The sequence below is a fragment of the Hyperoodon ampullatus genome (genome assembly GCF_949752795.1).
Source record: "Hyperoodon ampullatus genome assembly, chromosome: 10".
Classification (NCBI taxonomy): Eukaryota; Metazoa; Chordata; class Mammalia; order Artiodactyla; family Ziphiidae; genus Hyperoodon; species Hyperoodon ampullatus.
Window position 1 is genome coordinate 98271826 of NC_136923.1, and position 13004 is coordinate 98284829.

Below are 13004 nucleotides of genomic sequence, written 5' to 3' on the forward strand. Positions count from 1 at the left end.
GAGACCCGTGTACCAAAAAAAAAAAAAAAAAAAAAAAAGAAAGAGGACAATAAAATTTGTTATTATCCAAAATTTGCTTGCTAGTGATAATTCTATCCCTTTCTCTCCATTCCAAGAAATATTGCACCAAAAAAGAGTTATATTATAATAGGGATAACCTAGGATCTCCTCCAGTTTACAAGTTAAAAAAAAGTCAATCCTCTGGTACTTAAATCTGACAACACACCATCAGTGTGTTGCCATGACAAGGGAGCTGGAAGCCTCCACTTTCAAGGTAAGACTGTGATCCAGACCTCAGCTTGGTCACTATCAGTCTGCTAGGGCTTCCATAAAAAAGTCCCACAGACTGGGTGGCTTAAACTCAGAAATTTATTCCCTCTTAGCTTTGGGGACTAAAGTCTGAGATCAGGGTGTTGGCAAGGTTGGCCTCTTTTGAGGCCTCTCTCCTCGGCTTGTGAGGGCTAGTCTTCTCCCTGTGTCCCCACTGGGTCTTCTCTCTGTTCATGTCCATGTACTAATTTCCTCGTCTTATAAGGACATCAGTCCTATTGGATTAGGGTCCACCCTAATGACCTCACTGTAACTTAATTAGCTCTTTAAAGGCCCTACCTCTAATATAGTCATGTTCTAAAAAATAATAATAAAAAACCAACAAACAAAACCAAATATAGTCATATTCTGCAGTACCAAGAGTTAGGAAGGACTTCAACACATACACTGTGTGCGCGGGGACATAGTTCAGCCCATAATGCCTGGGAAAGTGAGGCAGTCTACTTCACCTTGCTCTTCTTCCACCTGCCAAGCAGGCAACACAGCTGCTTTATGCAGAGTTAACTGTATGGGTATCTGGACTTCTTAAGAACTGGCTGGCTAGTTCATTAGATACCTCATCACTATTTTGGCTGCTTCCCTGGTCAGTAAACAGGTATTTCTGCTGCTTCTCCAAGTGAGATGAATCACCGAAGCCTCACTTAGTCAAAGGATTCTTCTGGTGTGCTCAGCGATACCCTGGTGCTTAGAAAATGCTTATCATTAGCAAGTCAGAAAGCGACTTGTTTCCAGATATTTACTGACATAAGATCAGCCTGAGTAGCTTGCTCAGTGCTGAGCATACAAAGGATTTTGCAGGGAAATCCAGGAGACTCCAGCATCTCCTGTATGACCTTCATTCTCCCTCATGCGTGGGTCCAGTAGGTCCAGCTACATCTGGAAGGGGCATGAGATGGCAGAAGCCACCCCAAAGTGCCTGTCTCTGATGCACTCTGAATGCCAGGACACACACATGACCCTGGGGTTATTCTTTTACACTTTTCATTTTTTGGGGGGCAGGAAGAAAACGAGGTATATACTTACTGTGAATTTGGCTATACTTTCCATCCTTGGTAGGCGTCTTCTTTATGAATCTGCGTATCTTATTTATTTCTGGAACGTATCTGAATCCTTACTTTATTACTTCAAAACTGTACTGCACTCCTGATTCCTGGTTGTGTTTTTATTTAAACCAATCTACAAATGTAGCTCATAAACATTAGTGGAGATGAATTTACATTCTAAAATCTATTAATCTAACCCTACTCATTATATAAGTGAATCGATGACTAGCAAATAAATCAAACTACGTGAAACAATAAAACGAATTAACCAGTATCATTTAAATAATTGCCATCACAAACAGTCACAGCAAAGCCTAACAAATGAACACTTTAAGGGTGTACTCATTTTAATCCAGTCCTTACACAAATAGCACCAGATTTCAAATGGATTTTGGAAACCACGTGAGGAAAAGAGTGGAAATCAAGGTTGTTGGAATTGGCCCTGTTTTTCACGCTCCTGTGAATGTTTAAATTTGGACCATCCCTAAAGGAAGGCCCATCTCCTTAGCTCCAGCCCTGGTGTCCCTGTGTTACTCTCCCTTTCCCAGTTTTTGAGGGACAGGGCACCAAAGGCCCATGCCATGCAGCATCTCGTAAGTTCATTTTCAGGAGCAGGTGGACATTGCAGCAGGGAGGACCACCGGCTCTCGAATCACGCTTTGTAGCCTCTCTGGGTATTTCCCAGCTGCATGAATTAAACTTCTGAAGGTCTCAATTTCCTCATCTGTAAAATTGGGATACTGATGGAATGTATCTGAAAAAAACCAAATGAGATAATGAATGGAAAGTGCTTCACAGTGGCTATTGTAAGTGTTCAGTAAATGGCCAGCGCTGTTGCTGTTACTACTAAGTCTGCCACTTCCCTGTATATTCCCTTCCTTTCCCTTCTGCATTTTTTTTGACATTCTGCTTTGCTCTTGGAACATAGGAATACTTGTGTGTATGTGTGTGTGTTTGTGTGTGCTTTTCGATATTTTGATGCATGTCTATGTTGATACCTAGAAATGGAAGGGGAATCAAGTTTAATTAATCTCTGATTCCCCATCAAAAAGAAATACAGCACTTTTTCAAAGACTTTCTATTCCCAGGCATTCCCTGGTGGTCCAGTGGTTAGGGGTCCCAGCTTCCACTGCAGGGGGCACATGTTCAACCCCTGGTTGGGGAACTAAGATCTGGCATGCTGTGAGGCGTGGTCAAAAAAAAAAAAAAAGACTTCTATTCCCACTTTTGCTGGTACGTTCTCCACTTCATTTTTTAGCTTAATAATTAATTGTATTCAACAAACACTCATATACACCACTTACTATGTGTCAGGCACAGTTCTGATGTTTTTCAATTAAATTTTTGTTTTAAGATGGTTGTAACTTTACACACAGTTGTAAGAAAGAGTACAGGTGTCCCATGTACCTTGTACCCAGTTTTCCTCAATGGCACCGTCTTGCAGAACTGTGGTACCTTCTGACAACCAGGATATTGACATTGATAGAGTCAAGATGCTGAGTAGTTCTATCATCCAAAGGGTCCCTCGTGTTTCTCTTTTAGAGCCAGACCCACCACTCTCCTGCTGTAGCCCCTGGCATTCACTAAACTGTTCTTCATTTGTATAATTCTGACAAATTATAATAAATCAGATCATACAGTACATAATGTTTTGGGAATTTTTTTCACTCAGTGTAATTCTTGGAGGTTGCTGTATGTATCAGCACATATAATTACATATATGGGTATATATGGATAGTATTCCATGGTATGGATTTACCACAGTTTGTTTAATCATTCGTCTGTTGAAGGACATGGTTTCCTTCCCAGTTTTGGGCAGTTATGAATAAAGGGGGTATAAACATTCATGCATAAGTTTTTTCTTCATTTCTCTAGATGAATGTCCAGAGTGCAATTGCTGGACCATGTGGTGTTTGCATGTTTAATTTAAAGAAACTGCCAAACTGGCTGTCCAGAGTGGCTGTACCATTTTACATTTCCATCAGTAATGGGTAAGTAACTCAGTTTTTCACATTCTCACTAGTATTTGCTGTTGTCACTACTTGTTATTTTAGCCATTCTAATAGGTGTGTAGTGAAATCTCATTATGGTTTTAAATTGCATTTCCCTAATTCTCCATGGTGGGGAATATCTTTTCATGTGCTTTTTTGCCATCTGTATACCCTCTTTGGTAAAATGTCTCTGCATGTCTTTTGCCCATTCTCTAATTGGTTTGCTAGTATTTTTTTTTTAATGTTGATGTTTGAGAATTCTTTTTTTTAAATATATTTTTTGAGGTTCTTCATTATTCTAGATACTAGGCTTTTGTCAGATGTGTGGTTGGCAAATATTTCCTCCTTGTCTTGGTTGGCAAATATTTCCATGAAAAACGGGGTTTTTCATAGAGCAAATGTTTTAAATTTTGATTAAGTCCAATTTATTATTTTTTCCTTTTATGGGTTGTGCTTTTGCTGTCAAGTTTAAGAACTCTTTGCTAACCCTAGCTCCTGAAGAACTTCTCCTATTTTCTTTCCTAAAAGATTTATAGTTTGATGTTTTACATTTAAGCTTGTGATTCATTTTGAGTTAATTTCAATATGAGGGTTACGTTGAGGTTCATTTTTTTTCCCCTATGGATATTCACTTGCTTCAGCATTATTTGTTACAAAGGCTATCTTTCCTCGACAGAGTTTCTTTTCAGCCTTTTCAAAAATCACTTGAACATATTTGTGTGATTCTGTTTCTGGGTTCTCTGTTCCATTCCATTGGTCCACGTGTCTATCACTCCACCAGTGCTACACCAGTTGATTACTGTAGCTCTGTTATAAGTCTTGAAGTCGGATAAAATGATTCCTCCAACTTTATTATTCTTTTTCAGACTTAACAATTCTAGTTCTTTTGCCTTTCCGTATAAATTTTATTTTTATATCTACAAAAGAAATCTTGCTGGGACTCTGATAGGAATTGAGTTGAACATTTTAGTGGGTTAAATAATGTCCCCCCAAAATTCATGTCCCCCTTGGAGCATCGGAATCTGGTGTTACTTGGAAATAGCATCTTTGTAGATGTAATTAGTTAAGATGAGATCATAATGGATTAGGGTAGGCCCTAGACCCAATGACCGGGAGTCCTTATAAGAAGAGGAGAGAACACATAGAGACACAGAGACACACAGGGAAGAAGAAGGTGCAGGAAGAGATTGAAGATATGTTGCCCCAAGCCAAGGAATGCTGGCAACCACTAGAAGCTAAGCGAGAGAGGCATCTAACAGATCTTCCTCAGAGACTCCAGGAGAAACCCAACCCGACCAACTCCTTTATTTTTGATGTCTCGCTTTCAGAACTGTGAGAGAAAACAATTCTTTTGTTTTAAACCACTCAGTTTGTGGTAATTTGTTATAGCAGCTTTAGGAAACTAACACAAACTTGTAAATCAATTTGGGGAGAATTCATTCTTCACTATGCTGAGACTTTCAATCTATGAACAGAATGTCTCTCCATCAGTTTAAGTCTTCTTTTATTTCTTTCATCAGCATTTTGTAGTTTTCAGCATACAAGTCCTGAACATGTGTTAGAGTTACTCCTAAGTATTTTATTTTATTTTTGAGCCATTATAAATGGTCTTATAATTTTAAATTTCAATGTCCATGTTTTCGTTGCTACTATGTATAAAAACAGTTGATTTTTGTATATTTATCTTGTATTCTGTGACCTTGCTGAACTCCTCTATTAATTCTATGAGATCTTTGTAGATTCCTTAGGATTTTCCACATAGACACTCATGTCTTCTCCAAGTTTTATTCTACAGTTTTATGTCTTCTCTTTTGATGTATATTCCTATTTCCTTTTCTTGCCTTACTGCATTGACTAGAACTTCCAGCACTATGTTGAATAAGAATGATGAGAGTGGACATCCTTGCTTTGTTCCAGCTCTTGGAGAAAAGCATTGTTTTTCACCATTGAGTATAATGTTAGCTGTAGGTTTTTAATGTATATTCTTTGACTGGAAGAAGTTCTACACTATTCCTATTTTTCTGAGAGTTTTTACCCTGAGTAGGTGTTTAATTTTGTCAAAGGTTTTTTTTTTTTTTTTGGCATCTATTTATATGATAATACATTTTTTTTTCTTTTTTTAGCTTGTTAAAGTGGTGGGTTACATTGATTTTCAATATTGAACCAGACTTGCATCTCTGGAATGACACCCTCTTGGCCATGGTATATAATTCTTTTTAATATATTGCTGAATTCTATTTGCTAATATTTTGTTAACAATTTTTGTGTCTGTGTTCATAAGGGCTATTGCTCTGTAGTTTTTTTAAAAATGGTCTTTGTCTGGTCTTGGTATCAGGGTAATACTAGCTTCAGAAAAGTATTTCTTCATTTTCTATTTTCTGGAAGTGATTTGTAGAATTTGGTGTTAATTCTTCTTTATACACCTAGTAGAATTCACCAGTAAAATCATCTGGGCCTGGAGATTTCTTTTTTGGGAGGTTTTGAATTACAAATTCAATTTCCTCAATAGTTATGAGGCTATTCAAATGCTCTGTTTCATATTAGGTGAATTGTAGTAGTTTGCATCTTAAAAGAATTGCTTCCATTTCAAAGTTGTCAAGTTTATGTTTGTAAAGTTGTTGGTAATATTTTTTTCTTATGCTTTTGATACCCAAATGGCCTATAGTGACATCTCTTGTTTCATTCCTGATATTGTTAATTTGTGTCTTCTTTCTTTTTTTCTTTGTCTGTCTTGCTAGAGTTTTATCAATTTTATTGATGTTTTCAAAGAATCAGCTCTCTGATTTATCAATTTTCTCTATTGTTTTCCTTTTTTCGATGTCACTGATTTCTGCTCTTTATTATTTCTTTCTTGCTTTGGGTTTATTTTGCTTTTTTTCTAGATTCCTGAGTTGGGAGCTTAGGAAATTCACTTTCTTCTTTTCTAATGTATGCACTTAGTGCTGTCAATTTCCTTCTTGGCACTGCTTTAGCTGTGTTTCACAAATTTTGATATATTTTATTTTCATTTTTATTCAGTTCAAGTTTTTAAAAATTTTCCTTGAGATGTCCTCTTCGACTCAGGGATTATTTCAAAGAGTTTTGTTTATGAATGCATGTATGGTTTCAATTCTGTTCAAACCTGTTGAGGTGTGTTTTATGGCTCAGAATATAGCCTATCTTAGTGTATGTTCCAGAGACACTTGAAAAGTGTGTATTCTGCTGTTGTTGGGTATAGTGTTGTATAAATGTTGATAAGAGCCTGATGTTTGATGGTGTCCTTGAGTTTTCTATATCTTTCTGGGTTTTTTTGTCCAGTTGCCCTATCAGTTGTTGAGAGAAGTGTGCTGAAGTATTTAATTACAAGTTTGGATTTGTCTATTTCTCCTTTCAGTTTTATCAGTTTTTGCTTCATATATATATAATATTACAGCACTGTTGTTTGGTGCATAGGCACTGAGGATTTCTATGTCTTCTTGGTGGATTGATTCTTTCTGCCAATACATAACATTCCTCTTTGTCTTTGATAATTTTGTTTGCTGTCCAGTCTATTCTGATATCAATATAGCCACTTCTGCTTTCTTTTGATTAATGTTTGTATGGTAAATAATTACTTTTTGATTAATGTTTGCATGACATATCTATCCTTACTTTCAACTTGTCTGTATTGCTATATTTGAAGTGAGTTTCTTGTAGACTGCATATAGCTGGGTCACATTTTTAATCTGTTCTGCCAATCTTTGTCTTTTAATTGGAAAAATTCAATGTAATTATTGTAATAATTAAATTCAACATAAATTCAATGTAATTACTGATATGTTAAGCCTTAAGTCTGTCATTTTTTTGTTTTGTTTTTGGTTTGTTCTATTTTTCATTTTTCTGTTTTCTTTCTCCTGTCTTCCTCAGGATACTTGAATGTTTTTTGGAATTTTATTTTGATTTATATATTGTGTTTTTGAGTATATCTCTATGTTTTTTAATGCTTGCTATAGGTATTGAATCATATATACATAACTTACTGCAGTATATTGATGTTGTCATTTTACTGATTTCAGTAAATTGTTGAAAACTTTCCTCCTCTTTTATATTATAATTGCCTTTAATATTTTCTCTCATACATTTAGTACCATATCAGGTAGCATTTGCTTCAACCGTCAGACATAATTTGGAAGACTCAAGCGGACAAGAAAAGTCTATTATATTTACCCATATTATTGCTTACTATGTACTTCCTTACTTTCTTTGTTTTCTTCTTAGAGAACTCCCTTTAGACATTTTTTAAAGAGTAGGTTTCCTGGTTACTAATTCTCTTGTTTTTACTTTATTTAAGAATTGTTATATTTCCTCTTCATTTCTGAAGAATATTTTTCCTCGATATAGAATTCTGATCTACAGTTCTTTCAGCACTTGTAAAATGTGCCACTTCCTTCTGGCCTCCATGATTACTGATGAGAAATCTGCTTTAATTCAAACTGTTTGTTCCCTTACAGATAAGATGTCATGTTTCTCTTGCTGCTTCAGAGATTTTTTATTGGTCTCTGTTTTCTGAAGTTTGACTTTGATGTGTCTTGGTGTGAATTTCTTTGGGTTCATCCTAATTGGGATTTGCTGCACTTTGTCAACCTGTATGACTTTGGCAAAGTTGGGGAAATTTCAGGCATTATTTCTTTTTCAGCTCTGTCTTCTTTCTCCTCTCATTCTGAGACTCTGATGACACAAATATTAAATCTTTGGTTTCAGTTCTGCAGGACTCTGAGGCTCTGTTCATTTTTTTTTTTTTCAGTTTATCTTTTCTCTGTTGTTCAGGTTTGGTTAATTTCCATTGTTCTCAGTTCACTGATTTTTTTCCTTTGTCCCTTTCATTCTGTTATTGAGCACATGCATTAAGTTTTCTATTTTGGTTATTGTATATTTCAATTCTAAAATTTCCATTTCTTTCTTTCTTTTTTTTTGGTAGGGGGGTGCACCATGCAGCTTGTGGGATTTTAGTTCCCTGACCAGGGATTGAACCCGGGGCCTTGGCAGCAAGAGCACAGAGTTCTAACCACTGTACCACCAAGGGAATTCCCAAGAAGTTTTATTTCTCATCTGAGATTTTCTATGTTTTTATTTGTTTCAAGTGTATTTGTAATTGCTCATTTAGAAGTTTTTATAATTGTTTCTTTAAAGTCTTTGTCAGAGAATTCTGACATCTCTGTCACCTTAGTGTTGGTATCTATTGATTGTGTTTTCTTCATTCAGTTTGAGATCTTCCTGATTCTTGGTATGATGAGCGATTTTCAGTTGAAACCTGGACGTTTGTAGTATTGTTTTGAGATTCCAGGTCTTATTTAAGCATTGTTTTAGCTGGCTTCTTTTGATGTTTCATGGCAGTGCAAGAGGAAGGGTACAACCTCATTACTGCCACGTAGTGGTAAAAGCTCAGGGGGCCCCTCCTTAGTGCTGAGAGGGGCTGGGAGTTCCAGTTCTCACCAGGTTTCCACTGAGAGCTATGTGTCTGGGAGTGTAGGAGCTTATCACTGCTCCCCTCGTGGCCTCCACTGACACCAACCTACCAACCCTGCAGGTGTGTTTGAGCACCTTGTTATAGCCTTGCTAGGAAGTCTAGACTCTCCATTTGCCCTTTGCTGGTTTGGATGTGGGTGGAGGCCACAGTTTCTTTGCAGTGTTTTCCTAGAGTAGAACAGTTATTATCTGAAAGGTTTTCTGTCTTGCTAGGAGGCCCCTTTTCTAATGCTCAGGTTTCTTGTTTTGTTTTGTTTTTGTCTGTGGTTGTTGGAGTTTCCAGGTTGAAGTCTAGCTACAAGTCTGGGATACATGAATCACAAAGAAAACTTACAGAACTCATCACTATATCATTCTTTGGGTCCTGAGGTTCTTAGCGGGTCTGCTTTCTTTCTAACTTTCAGAGTTTTCTTATGTTTGTTTTATATATAATGTCCAGGGTCTTTAGTTGTGTTTAGCAGAAGGAATAGGGGAAAATATGCCTACTTCTTCATCTTCCCAGAAGTGGAAATCTTAACTGACTCCTGTTTTAAGGAGAATGTTGAATTCATCAATTTCTTATTTTTTTTCACTTCAGTATTTCTTTTCATTAAGTCTTCCCTCATTTCCAACTGCCTCAGAAGAAGAAATTCTATTTTAGTTCCCCAGAGTTGTAGTATCTTCTAATGGTTCCCGGATCATCACCATTTCTCTTGGCTGCTCTGAAAACTTGCTCCACCAATTATCCCTTCTTACTTGTATTTTGAGTCTTATTTGATTAATACCCTCCTTCAGTTCGAGACACACTTGTCTTAAAGAAGTTGACCTTTGACCTGTTCTTTCCTAAGATACTCCTCTTCTTTTTTTCTTCCCCTTAAATTCCAGTCTTCTTGAAAGCATTATCTATATTCTCTACTTCCACTGACTTGCTATCCTCTCCACCCTTAATTCTTTATTGTCTGTCTACTGACATCACCAGTTTATTGAAATTGTAATCTTAAAGGTCACCAATCCTTCTTGGTAGTCAAATCCAAAGGTGTTTCCTCAGTTCACATCTACTTTCATCTCTCTGCAGCTTTTAGCACAAACATTTGGGAATTCTCCTCTCCTTGGATTTCGTGGCTCTGAATCTTCCTCTTCCCCTCCTGGCTTCCCTTCTTTCTCTCACATGTATCTCGTCTTCAAGGTTCTATCCTCACTTTTCTTTTCTCTCTCATTCAATTCCTTGCCTTCAGCCACATGGCTGACTCCAAAACAATATACAGAGGATCTTAAAAAATTTTTTTTTACCTCTAATTCTTGGGCTTCCATTTGGCATTTCCAAGTACCTTTCATTTGTCACCCAATACCCTGCCAATCCATTAAAAAGAGTATGTCTAAAACCTAAATTCTCATCTTATGTCCCCTATATGCTCCTATTTCTTTGTTTCCAATTCCTGTGAATGGAACCAACACTTTCCAGGCCACCACCTAGGACTGAGACCTTGGAGTGGTGTCTGACATGGGTCAGCTCTCACCTGACAGCTTCTGCTAGAAATTCATCAGTTTCTTGCTTTTACCCTTTTCTCATCCATACTACCCTCACCCAGTTCAGGTGAACTTTAACTTTTGCCTGAATTCTTCCAATAATTCTCTAATTGGTCTCCCTGCCACCAGTCTATTTCCATTCTAATCGGTTTTATACATTGTGGCCAGATTCATCTCCCTTTATTGGCTTCCCTTTCTGAATTTAACCTTCCTTGGCAGGTATTCAAGGCTTCTGTGCTTTGGCCTCCCCCTACCTTCCCAGCATTATCCCAACATTATTCCCACTGAGGGACTCCATGTTCCCACAAAACTGAAATGCCTATTATGTCATCCTAACTCCCTCCTCTTCCTCCGGCACTTACAATGGAAGTATTCTCTCCATCCTTCCCTAGCAATTAATATGTCTCTTTCTTAGAGTACTCATCAATTTAGAAGTAGTATTAGAGATATTTATATGCTGACATTACTTCTACTGGACTATCAGCTTCGGGTGAGGTTGGTTGATTATTCATTGACTCATTCAACAGATTTAAAACAAATTTTATTGAAGTATAGTTGACTTACAATGTATTAATTTCTTCTGTCCAGCAAAGTGACTCAGTTATACATATATATGTGCATATATATGTATTCTTTTTCATATTCTTTTCCATTATGATTTGTCACAGAATACTGAATAGAGTTCCCTGTGCTATACAGCATGACCTTGTTTATCCATCTTAAGTAAAGTAAGTCAGAAAGAAAAAGACAAATACCATATAATATCACTCATATGTGGAATCTAAAATACGATACAAATCAACATAACTATGAAACAGAAACAGACTCACAGACATAGCGAACAGACTTGTGGCTGCCAAGGGGGAGGTGGAGTTAGGGGAGGGAAGGAAAGGGAGTTTGGGATTAGCAGAGGCAAACTATCATTCAACAGATTTCTAAGGCCTGCTAGTCTCCTGAGCAGGGCACTGGGGATAGGACAGTGAAAAAGATTCCTCACGTTTCTTGGGGGTGCTTATTATTTGTTGCTGTTCGTTGCTTTCATACTGTAAAGAGTGCCTAGTGCTAGATCAATGCCTGGTATATCTAGTAAGTCCTCCTTATTAAATGAATGAATGAACTAGTAAGCATGTAAGATAAGATAACTAAAGTTGTGCGATGTCTGTTTTAAAACTTCCTGGCAGGGCTTCCCTGATGGCGCAGTGGTTGAGAGTCTGCCTGCCGATGCGGGGGACACGGGTTCGTGCCCCAGTCCGGGAAGATCCCACATGCCGCGGAGCGGCTGGACCCGTGAGCCATGGCCGCTGAGCCTGCGTGTCTGGAGCCTGTGCTCCACAACGGGAGAGGCCACAGCAGTGAGAGGCCCGCGTACCGCAAAAAAAAAAAAAAAAAAAAACTTCCTGGCATTTAAGGCTTTCTGATGAAAGAGGAAATAAAAATTGAGCAGGAGAGGCAAAATATTTATTAGAAATAAATGCAAATGCAGGAATATATCATCTGGGTCTTTGGATTAAGGCTATGATACAGCAGACATTTTCAACCAGTTTTACAAATGATAGCAATATTTAAAGAACATCGGTCTCAAAAGATGTATTTTTGTAAGAATGAATAAAAATGATGACTATGGGAACTGTCTAGTCCAACTAGCTCTCCATACTTAATCTGAGGCTTTTTAGCAAAATAAGACATTTGTCCTCTTTGTATTTGAGACAGGGGTTTCATTTTACTTCCTACTGAGCTTTCCAGTGTGAATGTTCTGTTGCAGATTGCCGCTCTTATGAAGTGTGTCCTCTATCTCACTGAGGTTTCTTTTCTCAGCTCTCAGGATCAGCTTCTGAGCTTAAACAAAAGCGTTGCTGGGAAGAGGAAATAGCAAACCAGGAAAGTGAATAGCCTCTAAGAATGCCTGCACTTTCTAGAGAGTCTGCAGAACATCAGAATGTTAGCCAGTTCTTATGACTCTTGCTTTTCACTCCTCATTTCTTAGTAATGTCGTCACAAAGTCAGCTATAAAGATGCGAGGGTTGGGCATCTACCTTTCTATTCCCCAAATATCATACTCCAAATATTTCCTCTGCTCCCTGAAACACATCCATTCCACTATCAGTGGCCAGAAAGAATAAAGCACATTCCTTCTACAGATTTAATTTGCTTTTCTCTCATGCTGTTCATTATATTCGTAAATCCCTGGATGTTTCATTAGTTTTCAAAAAAAATTTCTTATAAAACTCCTTCCAAACACATTTAAAGTTTTAGAGACCCTAGCTAGGTTCCGTTCTCATAGTAATTTCTAAACCATGCCAAGGACTTGGGGGCCCTGGATGAATTTCCAATAAGGGGCATCTCAGGCTGTACGTGCTGTCATGCTTTCATTTGTTTGGGGTACCGACGTGAAGGTTGAAAAGTTAAGGTATTTCAACTCTCTTTATCCAGTGGGGAATTGAAGACTGCTTCACCCACAAATCTCTGTGTATCGAGATGAACGCTGGGGAAGCTGTAAATCAGGTTAGTAGGCAGTGCATTGCCTGGCACTTAGTAGGCCATGCTGGTGACCAGACCTGGGCTTGATGTGGGTGGTGTGTAAGGAGAGAGTGTTCGCCTTCCTTCCCTATTTTTCTTCCTTGAAAATTGGCTATTAGTCCCTAAGAAGATT